The 13664-nt window shown below is 44.9% G+C and overlaps 1 protein-coding gene across 2 annotated transcripts in view; it reads right to left on the reverse strand.

Moving 5' to 3' along the window:
* Positions 1-13664, reverse strand: part of SCN5A (sodium voltage-gated channel alpha subunit 5) — a 184023-nt gene that overhangs the window by 27632 nt on the left and 142727 nt on the right. The gene's annotated exons all lie outside the window — the stretch shown is intronic.

Here is a 13664-nt window from a genome sequence, read left to right on the forward strand (position 1 = left end):
TGCTCTAGACTGCAGCTACAGACTGTAGACTCTTGAAGTATTATGGACCTGACTGATTCTGCACTTTTCACTTTTTCTGGTCTCTGCACAGCCTCAAAAGGAGAAGGAAAGTTGGAAAGTTTCCTTTTTGATTGGACAGGGCTGGGTGCTAGGCTGGACTGGATGATCTTGGAGGTCTCTTCCAACTTGGTTGATTCTATGATAAGTGTTCTGTGTTGAGGTTCACGTCTCTCAAATACTCTTTCTTCAAAATAAAGCACCTGTTTTCAAAGCTGAAGATGGCACAGAGGAGTTCCAGTGCTGCTCTTGTTCTCAGAGCTTTTGTAGTGCCAAGCAATCAGATACAAGGCTGCAGTATGGCCGAACTGGATAGCAGTGGAGAGTACAGGTCAGGTGAATGAAGACATGGAGCAACTGGGATTTGCATGCTCAAATCAGTGCTCAGAGTCTGAATTCTTACTGAGCAGGGAGTGAGAAACAATCAGGTTTCTACCACAATAAGTAACAGGCCAATTTGCATCCATTAAAACCCCCCCAAAGAATTAATATGTACACATCATAACATTTAATTGCCTTAGAAAAGAGACATCTATGCATATTGCTTACCACACTTGCCTTACTGCCCTTTGATTTGAGCTGTTTTCACAGCCCCAGTCAGCACAGGATCAGATTATCTCACACTCAGCAGAAGGACTGTGCAAAACTTATCTGGAAGGACTGTGTTTTACTGTGGTGTTAGAGGCAGCAGCTAAGTCTAAACCCAGGGGTTCTTCTACACCGTGTGAAGAGTAGGTGCTTGCTGTAAAAGGAAACTCTAGGGCACTCCGTGGAGGCAGACAGCTCTGGTGGCAAACATTCCTCTTCGCTTTTCCTCTGATCACCCTGCTGGCTGACCAGCCCAGCATCACCCCTGAGGTCTGTGACAAAGCAGGGCAAGATGTGCCTGGTCCTGTAAGTCACAAGCTAGCATCTGTGGAACAACCTTTCTCTGGAATATGCATTTCTTCATGTCCAAGCACTATCTGCCCAGATAAGCATCTTTGTGAATCTTGTTCAATGTCTGATTTACCTATTGAAGGCTTTACTGTGGCCTGTGGGTGACAGCAAGCCTAAGCACAGAAGGTCTCAGAGAAACCAAGCCTGGGCCAGTTGCAGGAGCTTGGTTATCTGCCAGAATAAGGCAGCTCACCTCTGCAGACGACTGAGTGGTGCAGAGGCTGTCATGCTTTAACATGTCACTCCTTAACAAGGTGTGACAAACTCACCTTCCTTGTACAGACTCAGCAGCTGACACGGAAGGAAGCTCTTCATAAACATTTTAGAGATGAGTGTGCTATAAAAACATCACAGTAGACAGGCAGATAGGATTCAAGGTCTGATGTCTTAGGTCCCTTACACACTTGGGGGGGTGGGGTGGGTAAAAATCACCCATGAAGCCTTTGCTTCCAGCTCTAAGAAAGCAGATCTGAACCCATGACATGAGCATGCCTAAGTAGTTATTTCAAAGCAAGTAGTGCTCTAAGCTTGACATGCTTTTTTCACCACAATTTTCCTCAGTCGATGATCACAGATAAAGATGGAATCTGGCCTTAACTTAAAAACCATCTCAAACTCACCAATGCTTCCAAACTGAAGCAACACTCATTCTTTTACTCTCTTCCCTATTTCTTACCAAATGATTACATCCTGTATCTGAAGCTGCAAGTGAAACAGCTTATATATGTGCATATATATGTATGAGAAAACAGCATCCTCAGTGAGAGAAACCAAGATGATAGTCATAAAATGGCTTCAGTTGGAAAAGACCTTTAAGATCATCAAGTTCAAGCACTAGCTAACTCTAAACTCCACCTAGTTTGATGCTACGTGTGCCTCAGCACCATATCTCTGCCTCTTTTGAACACCTCTGGGGATGGGGATTCAACCACCTCCCAGAGAAGCCTGTTCCAGTTCCATATCCTCACATATCATCTGTAAAATGGCCATAGAGAGTGCATTTCACTCACAACGACTCAAAGTCAGAGCTTCTCAAGGTCTTCTAACTGCCTTGGTTCACACATCTGTGTGCCTTCTCCTTCATCCAGGATTTATGTCCCATAACTTCCCTTTCTCTCAAGGCAAGAGACACTGTTCAAATCCTGCAAGACCAGGCTTTGGATCTGAGAGGGTTACAGTTCTCTTTAGAGTGCAGTAAATGTCACCCTGAAACACATCACAGGTGCTGCTGTCCTCCTGACACAGATTTACACAGCATTAGATATCTCTTCAGAGGATTAGGCCATGAAGCTGTGTGATACTTGGCAATGATTTACAAGGCTGGAATCAGGACTGAGTTTGAGACAACTTGTTTAAATGGTTTTGAAGGTATCCCTGTCAAACTTTATTTATAAGAGAATCACTAGCGCAGGGACTTGGCCATTTGGACTTGATTAAAAGTGACCCAGAGGCTATTTTTAGGAAGAAAATCAAGCAGTTTTCAAAATTGGTGCTGACTGCCCCACATAATCACAGCAAAAGGTGAGGTCAGCTCTTTCCCTTAGTTTTTTCTTGTTTGTTTTGTTACAAGGCTGCACAGCCCAGAGGTGCTGTAAGATACTGCTTTGTACTTTGCTCAGTGTCAGAAATGTGCTGGCACCCAGAAAACACCTCCAGGGCCAGCGTAACCTGCAGATTCTCAAGGTGGCCCACATTCCAAACCCTTTCACTAATGCTTTGCAAATAGTTTCATAGGTGTCTCAGAAAAATACCTTTGAATACCAGGCAGCAGTGTGGAGAGCAGGTGGATCCTAAGGAGTCACTACTCCTTGGAACCATCTCCCATAAAATGCTCAGCTTGGTGTTGAGCTTTCACCTCACCTTCACCTTTCTCACAGCATGCAAGTTAAAGAGTCTCTCATCCTATTTATTTTGACCCAAGGAGCCTTATTATTGTTCACTTTTGCAGATGCTCTGCTTCAAGCATTTCCCTTGAGGGTCTTTATATAACCTGTTAGATCTTACTAAGAAGCTCTTCACCTAAAACTTACCATTAACTTAATCAAGTAATAATATTCTTCACATCAGCTTTAGACTGCTACTTGTATGCTTAACTTGCTGTTCAGTCAGTGCCTCCAAAGTCCCCAGGACAACACTGCCACTGGAGTTTTCTTGCTAGCATGAGCCCCAGTGTACAACCTGGCCAGCAAGGAGGGCTCCTAAGATGGGGATTGGCCTTCATAAATCAGTATATGCAACTCTGCCTCCATACATGACAGCAAAACTCTCACCCGTCCCACAGGCTAGGAATTCAATCGGTTGGCAGCAATTCCCTTTTGCTCTCCTCAGATCATCTCAGCACAGCCCAACAAGACCCCAGCCTCAGTGCTCTCAGACATTTCCCAATACTAACTCCACCTCTAAAGAAGAGAGACCCTTAAAGAATCAGAACTTACTGCCCAGCTCAATGGTAGAGTTTCCCAGCAAAGCTCAGGCAAAGCTGTGTTGATGTTACCTACATGCTTTACCTTCTTCCCATTGTAAGCAGGCTGAGAGTGATGAGCTTTCTGACTCTGGCATTTAGGGAAGTGTTTTGCCCTCGTTCCTTCCTTTCTTTGCCCAGAGATGGTTTTATCTATGTAACTATAAAAATATTCAGACTGGAGGGAAGGAGGAAGTTGTTCAGCAGGACAGTGCTGAGAGGCTGGAATGGGCTGGTTGAGGCCCCATCCTTGAAGGTGTTTAAGGCCAGGCTGGATGAGGCTCTGGCCAGCCTGCTCCAGGGTAGGGTGTCCCTGCCCACGGCAGGGGGGTTGGAACTAGATGATCCCTGTGGTCCCTTCCAGCCCTGACTGATTCTATGGTTCTATGCATTTCTAATTCTCTCTGCATCCTTATTGCACTCCCTCTGTATTTTGTACTTGTGTATTTCTGCACATGCAGGTTTACCAAGACAGACTGTACAATGCTTTGTGTGACATTTCCTGGAGATGGGTAAAGGCAGGAAGAAGTGCACCACAGAGCTCTCATTCTTTTGCCATTTTCTGTCTTCTGCTCGAGTAAAAAATGAGATTTTTAAAAATCTTGTGACTGCCTTGAACAGTAGAAACAGCAGCCAGGGGGACCAGTAGGTGTGTGGCTGGTGCTCTGCCAGCCAGCTTCCTGTCATCTCTGTGGCTTAGAGGCATCACAGCACAGATCTGATGTGCTCCATTGTATGACAATCATGTGTGTTTCCAAGGAAAGAACCAAGAAGAATCAACGAATTTAGACTGCTAGAACACAGGCAGTGAGCTCTGAAGAGAGGCTTGCCTCATTGGTAACTCTCCAGAGTTCTTCCTGATCACATTCTAACAAGATTAATGCCTTCATTTCTTCCTTCCTTTATCAGTCTACTTCTAGATTGCATTAGACCAAAGAAGAGTCTTGTCCAGGTATGTGGATGCTGTTTTGTTTTCAGTAATTGCCACTTTATGTTATTTTTTACTGTTTCAGTGGAATATTGTTTTTCCTGGGACAAGGAATACAACTCATGTGATGGTACCCAGGTGGCATCCCTGTAGTGTTGGATTCCCAGTGTGATCATATTGATGCTCACAGTAATTCAGCAGTCAACAGCTATGCAGTGGTTTGGGCTGTTAAATTATTCTCTATGAACAGAGAGATAAAGCTACACAATAGGCACATATGTCTTCATTATCTGACAGTGACTTCAGAAATCAGTGTTGAAAAGCAATGTAAACCCCACCAAAGCTGTCAGAAGAGAATTTTAAGGCTGAAGAAAAACAATTATAAAGTAGGAAGAGCAATAACACAGCTTTCTTCCAGCACACACAGGAGAAATGGTCTTTAGTCAAGAGCCCCCAGACTCTTCTTTCCAAGTAGCTATTGCATTAAACTAGCCATGGGGATCCCTCCTGTGCCCATGCATCCTTAAAGCAGTTCAATATGCATCAGTAGCACGTACACAGTCCCCTAGCCATGGAATTGTGCTGGTGGCAGCACTCCAAAGGACGCAGACTTTGGGAGCAGCTTTTCACCTGAGGCTGACAAGAGTTTCCCACAGTTAGGAGGTGGGTTTGAGTAGGAACACAGGCATCTCCTCTCTTTTTCTGGTGTTCCCTTCCACCAGCCTAAAAGCATGACATTCAAGTAACCAGCAAGCATCTGCTGGTCTGAGTTGGAAGCAGACCTGAGTGCTGCTACTCAAAGGTAGCTGCTACTTGGTGTAGATAACATTTTTAATTAACCCTAGATCAGCACTGATATGAATTAATAGCAGAGCCCAGGGAACAAGGAGCTCTGCCTGACCAGCATTAAAAATCCTCCTTGGCTGGTCATATAAATCCAAAAATCCATGAGAACAACAGAAACCTCACCTAAATGTCTGCCTGCTGCAGCACACAGCTGGGAGTGATACCCTGCAAGCTGCTGTCTGGAGGAGAAGAGACCTCTTTCCCAGTTTGGGCAAGAGCATATGCTTTATGCAGCTAGGGAGTTCATCAAATTAACCTGCTTGTTCAAATTAGAGGCAAGGGAGGAGGGGAAAAAGGACATCCAGAAGGGAGCACAGCAGCTGAGTTGAAAGCTTTAGCCACTTATTTAAATAAGCAGGTTCAGCTAATGCGGGTGCCCAGTGCTTTCAAAGAGCTTTTGTGTGCCCCAGGAACACCTGCCTCTCCCTCTGTAATTGTGCTGAAAAACCCACAAAAAATAGAGGAAAGAGAGCTTGGATTACTTTAGGTGCCTCTCTTCAATCCAGTCTGGTTTCTCCTGATCACTGCTGCCAAGCACAGGACTACTCACAGCAACCTTCACATCCTGAGCTACAGCCAAGCGTCTTTAAAAAGCCAGACCTGAGGTCCCAAGCTGCTCCCCTTGATTTGCAAAGGAACAAAATGTGAACTGGAGCCATGCCCCAAATACACATAAAAACTACAGGTAAAGGCACATTTTCCCTCAGAACTGAAATCTATGAAACTTCTCTTTGCCACACTAAAACACTCCTGGGAGAAGAGTTTGGATGTGGTTGGTGTCCCCCTGTGTGAGGCCACATCTGGAGTACTGTGTTCAGTTCCAGGCCCCTCAGTTCAAGAGAGGCAGGGAACTTGTGGAGAGCCCAGTGGAGGGCTGTCAGAATGCCCAGGGGCCCAGAGCACCGTGCTTGTGAGAAGAGGCTGAGAGACCTGGGGCTGTTTAGGCTGCAGAAGAACAAGAGGGGATCTTATCAATGCTTTTCAATCTCTCAGCCTGGTGAAAGGCCAAGAGTGTGGGGCCAGACTCTTGAAGAGTGGTGCCCAGCAACAGGACAGAGGACAATGAGCACAAACTGACCTAGGAAGGTCCATCTAAACAGAAGGAAAAAATTGTTCAGTTTGAGTGCCAGAGCACAGGAGTTGGCTACCCAGAGAGGTGGTGGAGTCTCCTCTGAAGACTTTCAAAACCTGCCTGGACACTTTCCTGTGCAACCTGATCTAGGTGAACCTATTTTAGCAGGGGCATTGAACTAGATCATCCCTAGGGGTCCTTCCCACCCCCTACCATTCTGTGGTTCTGAGATTTAGCATCTTTGGAGCAGATTTTACTGTAACATTTTTAAAACACCTCTTCACCCTTTCACTCTGACATTGCATTTTCTGCCATACAGGTGCCTGACGCTGTGATTGCACCTGGCAATCCAGAAATTGCATGCAATGACTTAAGGACATAAAGTTAAAAGACAGTCTCCAAACTGGAGAGAGACTAAAGTGACCTAAACCAAATTCCCCCCTCTGCTACCTGTTTCCTTGAATCACAATCCTCCGATTCAAGTAAAGACCAGGAAATCCTTAGGGCTGCTCTGGAGATAGTCTGGTATGGAGATGAAAACGTGCCTGGAAACGAGTTAATGAAGAGCTTCTCTCCCTGGCAGCAGAGTTCATTACTGCTTGTGGAGTGCTCTATCATACAATGGGCTACATAAGTGCCCAGATTAATTACAAACACAAACTATCTCCTGGAAAGCCTGATGCTACTTCTTACAATTCAGGTTAACAAACACCATACACTGCTCTTTTCCCTCCCTTGCCCAGGGTATTTCCTCTAGTTATTTTTTGTTTCCCCATCTACTGTTGGAACTAAGGCTGTGAAACTCTGAACACTTCATAGCTTCCTTTCTGGTTCTCATCTCTATACTTTAAGCAGAGGTTCCAGACCAAGGTGACGAATGCCAAGTCGATGTGGTAAGTATGACTGCCTTAGCTTGAGAACCACCTCTGTGTGGCTAGCTTCTGGAACCTGACTGATCCAGATATTGCATTGAGTGTGCTATGATAGAAAGAGACTGAAGAATTAGAGAATTCTTGGTTCTGCCAGAAAAAAAGAAATCAGCTCCAGCAAGGACACACACCCAGCACCCGTGGATGACGCTGGACATTGCAATGGTTGCTGAGCCTAACCCTAGCGAGCCGGGGGGCCACCAGGCCCCCCGGCCTTTGAAATCCTCCACCAATTCACCCGGTGCACACCATGGGGACTCACCAGAGATGCCAGGCAGAGGATCCCTTGGCCCACAACGGGCCTAACTTGGAGCTTCTAGCTTTGCTGGGGCAGAATATAAAGGGGAGTGGGCAGGGAGGGCAAAGTGGCCACACCTGGGGTGGGAGGAGACTCCAATAGCCTGCTAATAGAAAATGGCATCACCTGGTGGCAACACAGCTGATGTGTTACAATAGGCAATTAATTAAATGGTGATTAATTAATTACAAGCATAGCAGATGATAGCAATATCTGTAATCAAAGGTGATTACATTATGCCCAGATCAAATAGCACAATGAAGATATGTATTTGAACAAATAATGCTGGCTAAAGCACATCATTTGATTTATCTGCTGAAGGGGGCAATGCAGTGACTGACAAAATATCCTCTGTGTTAAAAGAGGAGGTGTTCAAAAAAAGCCTGGATGAGGCACTTAGTGCCACGGTCTAGTTGATTGGACAGGGCTGGGTGATAGGTTGGACTGGATGATCTTGGAGGTCTCTTCCAGCCTGCTTTATTCTATGATTCTATGAGAATTTATTGGAATTAGGAGACCTCATCTTAATTTGCCTTAACACAAAGCACCCCAGAGCCAGTCATACCAGAGTTGGAGTTCAGCACAATGTCTCTATACCACTAGGGCAGAGCTTTCAAGTTTCATGTCAGTTCCTTTGATTTCTCCCTCCCTGTTACTGAAGATTTCCTGGCACCTCTGCAAGCAGCTTCTCTAATTAATTTCTTCTTTCCCTCTCCCTCTAGCATCACTCTCTTGAGCTGCAGCAGGTCATCCTGGCTGGAGCCAGAAGGCTGTTGGGAAGACATTTTCAGTTTGCAAGAGCTGGGCTTGCAAAGCTGCTGGTCATTACGGAGAGGAGCTGCAGGACAATCCTCTTCTGTCCCTAGAGAGCATGGGGGGACTCTGTCACGGCTGTTAAATACAGCCCCCACATTTCTCCCAGCTCTGATCCTCCACACAAGGGAGAACACCACAATATAAGGAATTTGTCTGGCTGGGGCACTTAGTGCCATGGTCTGGTTGACTGGACAGGGCTGAGTGCTAGGTTGGACTGGCTGAGCTTGCGGGTCTCTTCCAACCTGCTTGATTCTATGATTTGAATGGAAAGGGCCAAGCAAGCTGTATGCAAGAATTCCAAGGCTGTATTTATTATTTTCCTCTCAAGCATGTTCTTCTAAAAAAGGACATTGAAAAGTGCTTAAGTTTTAAGTAACTTGAAGAAATAAAAGTGGCTGGTAAAGCTAGTTCAGCACAATTTGAGTTGAGACAGGCCTCTTCACCCCTAGAAGTTGAAATTCTCTCCCAGCAATGGAAATTTTTCAGTAATTGCAGTGTTTCTTCACATTGCAACCAATTCCCAAGGTGTTGGCAGGTGGTGAGCTACACCTTTGGACTGTTCATCTCATCTTTGTTTACTGGACCTTTCTCCTCACCCTTGCTTACTGACCATTTCCCTGCAGCTGCAGTGGGTTTTGTCCTTGTCTGAAACGGAGCTTATGCTTCCTCTTACAAAGCCTGGGTGCCCTGCTTTTAGCACCCGTGTGGTAACTGACATGAGGTGCAAAGCAAGATAAGGCATTTGGATGTTTTTCCATGTGTTATGTTGAGATAAAATGCAGGGAGGTAGAAGGGAGGCTTACAGCATTGGGTGTCCTGCTAACACGCTTTAAAACCACTTATCTCATCTTCGTGTGGATTCTTATCCTAAAGTAGCTAATGTGTAGCAAACCAGACTTCCCCCCCACCCTTCCAAGCCAGGATTCCTGGATCACTGAGCAGGATTCTCTTTCTTCTTAGTTATCTGGGAGGTTTAGGCTATCATCAGAGGCCTGGAAGAATGTGTGCTGAGACATCTTCAAAACCCCCACATAAGCATTTGCTTTGAGAAGAAAATGAGTCAAAAAATGCACAGTGAAGTAGCTGTAACCCACGGATTTTGGATACCTCGCAGAGAGCACTAATAAGGTCACTCCAAAGATACTTCCCCAAGTGACAGTTGTATTACTTTTACTTTCCCTCAGCTATGTTTTTGCCACCCTGCTTTTCTGAACAGAAACTGGATGAAATCCTCCTGCTTTTAGGATAATTTTCCCAAGAATACAAATTGGATTCTGGTGCTGCTTGGGAACAACTCGTTACAGCAGATTGTGTAATTACTGGCAAAGCAAACAGAAATCACCTTGCTAATCAACAGGGAATACAGATGGAAAAATACAATTAAAGCAATCATAAGGCATCAATATTTACTTCCCAGAACAAGTTTTTAATTGTCACTTAAAGACAATCCAAGGGCATAATTTAATTCAATTCCATTTTTAACTGGGGATAGAAACGCTGTCTTAAGTTGTTCACCTCAAGCTCAAAGATGCTGCCTCTTAACTCATCTGGCAGTGAAGTACTCAAAGTAGGAATCTGGCAGCAAGTGTTTCCCAGGAACTCTCTCAGAAAAGAGTCTCTGCACTTTCTAAGCAGTCAGTGAACAGGATGACACAGCTAATGACTGAACATCCACAAGCAGTTCTCAAACAAGCAAACAGGAACCTTGGCAGCGAAGAGGATATCTGGAAAGTTGCTGAGTGGGGAACACAGATCTTAAGGTACAAACTCAGCAGCTTTGGGCAGACACCAGAAATGTGTTATAACCCTTCACAAAAGGTATGGGGGGACTGTGAAACATACATATTATTTTACTTCCTTACAAGCACCTACAAAATCCAGTGAGTGGACTTTCTGAATAACTCATTTGAGATGTCTGATCTCCAGATCCATTGATGAGCCTTGCCTGAACTTTTTCAGAGAGACATTCTGCTTAAAGCTTCTGTGAGCTCCTGCCTCCATGGCTTTCTGGTAAGAGGGATGGAAAGAACACCAGGGCAGTTTCAGGTCTGATGTTAGAAGAAAATTCTTTCCTGAAAGGGATCTCAATCACTGGAACAGGCTCCCCAGGGAGGTGGCTCAATCTCTGTTCCTGGAGGTGACTAAAAGAGGCAAAGATGTGGTGCTGAGAGATAAGGTTTAGCACTGGAGGTAGAGCTAGATAATGGTTGGGCTCAATGATCTTTTCCAACCAAATTGAGTTGGTGATTCTATGAAGAATCCTTCTCCATGATGGCTCAGCTGGAGAGAAACCAGAGATGATCCTCCCCACCTCACTGCAGAACACAGCATTAGGACCCACTGCTGGAGAGAGATGAAGGGGAAGGAGGCTGCCAGCATTTCTAGAAAAGTAGCTGCTTAAGAAAACAGCTTTGCCCAAGTATCAAATCTTGACAGATGGGATAATCTTAAAAAGAAATGGTGAAGGAACTCTCATCTCTGAATCACTAAATGACAACTAGTGTTTGTTTTTTAAGCCTGGATTGGGGCTAACCTTTTGGCCAATAAATTGAAGCCCACAGCTGCAATGGAGGTGATGGATCTGTAATAAGGGACTTTTATAGAGAGATGATGTTAGTGACCATCTAGGAGGATTTTTCTGTGTATGCCACAGGCAATGAAACTTGGCTGTGACTTTTTTTCTAAGCACTCCCTAATGAGTTAGGGACTTCACATCCTTTTCCTAAGAGCCTTCTCATGGTGGTGTTCAGCCTGGTTAAGAGTACACTCAGGGCACACCTCATTGCTGTCTACATCTACCTGAAGGGAGGTTGTAGCCAGGAGGGGTTAGGCTCTTCTCTCAGGCAAGCAGCAACAGAACAGGGGACACAGTGTCAAGTTGTGCCAGGGGAGGTCTAGGCTGGACGTAAGGAGGAAGTTGTTGGCAGAGAGAGTGATTGGCATTGGAATGGGCTGCCCAGGGAGATGGTGGAGTCGCAGTCCCTGGAAGTGTTCAAGAAAAGACTGGCTGAGGCACTTAGTGCCATGGTCTAGATGACTGGCCAGGGCTGGGTGCTAGGTTGGATTGACGAGCTTGGACCTCTCTTCCAACCTGCTTGATTCTAGGATTCTATGACAGCTTCAGTAGGGTACCAGTCTCTCCCCTCTGCCTTCAGTACATAAGCAGTGATTAAGCTATTGACTACAACACCTCCAGTCTTTGAATGATGTTAAGCTCCAGATTGATGCTTTTCCTGAACTGACCACTGCAATGGAATAATCCATCCCCTGTCAGCAGAGACTGGCACATAGCTCGGAACTAACTGGCTGAAGTTCAAAACCAGGCAAGTTCAAATAATACTCATAGGCTAGAGGAAACAGTTGAAAGGAACAGCAAACATGACAGCAGCATGCACAAGTGGTGGGGTTTATCTGCGCTGAGTTTCAATTCCTGGCAGTCTCAGTAGCAGGACACACCTGGCTGAGAGCAGTCCTCATGAACACTCAGTTTGGATGCCACATGCCTCCATTTCTGGCCAAGTTCACACTCCCTGTTTAATCTGCTTTGTAGGAGGAGGTTTTGGTTGCATGAATGCTTGGAAAACATCTATTCTTTGCAAAAATATTTGCCTGTGCATTCTAGCCGAGAGGACTGTGCAAGGCACCATCCTTAGTGGCCATACTGATGTCTGTTTACCCTGTAGATATACTATGGTCTCTACTCCTCCCTCATCTCAAAAGAGCTGTGCAGCCACCGAGCACAGAGAGGTGTTGAAGAGGGTTACTTTTAGCAGTGCATTTATCATTTGCAAGGAGGTAACAGGTGTAGATGTGCATTCAAATTTCAGCAAACACAAAAGGCATCTTTCTCAGGTGCCCTAAGTCAAAATGAGTCCTGTACTTTGTGGTTTGATTACTCCTCCCTCCCTTCCTCCCAAAGAAATCTGTTGCAGTGTTGTTGATAGGACTTTACTGTGTCACAATGTATTTAAAAGCACTGTTTTGTGGTTTTGCTACACTAGCACACTTCTTTGAGATGCAGAGAAGCCCATTATCAGAGATCATCCTTTAGGGATTCTGCATCCAGCAAAAATAGCTCTCAGTTTGTGGATTACTGTGTGCTTTCCTGTTCGGGCTTTGCAAGACAGAATTTTCTTTGCTAATCCACAGTTGTCAGATGGAGCCTCTGCTGTTCCACTGGCCCAAATCGGTGTCGAAGCCTCTCAGAAGGCAGGGCAAGTACAAACAGAAATAAAACAAATTCAGCAGCAATATGCTTTTACCCCCTTTGGGTTCACTTCCCGTTTGGCAATAATGAATACTTGCATATTTTGAGCTGTTTTTATGAATTATTCACAACAGAAAAAAAGATTCTGAGTTGCATTTGTACAATGAGACAACACAGATGATAGATGGCTTCACATGTCCAATGAAGAATCAGCCACTGCAGCTTGGATTCTGAATGCTGATACCAAACTGCTAATGAACAATTTGCAGATCAGGAATTTTTAAGTGAATAATTTTAAACAAATAAATTTGAGAAAATCAGACAAGTGGTTCATCTGCTTCTTTTGGAGCAGCTAATTCACCCATTCACTCCCTTTCTGCCACTCAGTTGCAGTGATTTGGTTCTCAAAGGACCAAAGAGAAAATGTAAATTGAAGTAAGAAGTGTGTGGGGAGGGGAAAAACTGCTCTGCCAACTCAGAGTGGCAGAGTGTGTGAGCAACAGGGTAGGAGAAGAGCATCTGTTAAACCTGCTAAAAATATAGTACCAGGTTCTCATAATTTGCATTGGGAAATGACTTTGAAGAAAAGAATGGGCACGAGGAATAGATTTATTCACTGAGAACACTAAAGGAAAAGCCATTTCCTAGGGTCATAGGAGTCTTCAGAGTGGAAAAAGATCTTTGAGATTGAGTCCAACCATTAAATCAGCCAAGTGAGTCAATCAGTAGCTAAAACAACTCAAGGCTGGAGCAACATTTATTTTAGTTTGGGAGCCTGCAGAAATTACATTTAAATGGGGGTTAGGAAAACGAAAAACACCCACAAAAGCCTCCAGGCCAGTAAAAAGGCTCTGGTGTGGATGTTCTGAGAAGAAGGGGAGTCCCAAGGGCCTATGATCCCCTTTGTCCCACAGCACTGTTTAATTCCACGTGAGGCTCCTTTCACCAGCCCAGCTCGGCTGCCTCTACATATCACAGAATCACAGAACTTCTTAAATTGGAAAAGACCTTCAAGATCATTGAGTCCAATCATTAGTTTCACACAGACAAGTCCTTGACTAAACCATGTCCTGTCACTATACTCAGACACCTCGCCATTAGAAGGCAAACG

Source organism: Pogoniulus pusillus, chromosome 23 (genome assembly GCF_015220805.1).
Source record: "Pogoniulus pusillus isolate bPogPus1 chromosome 23, bPogPus1.pri, whole genome shotgun sequence".
Lineage (NCBI taxonomy): Eukaryota > Metazoa > Chordata > Aves > Piciformes > Lybiidae > Pogoniulus > Pogoniulus pusillus.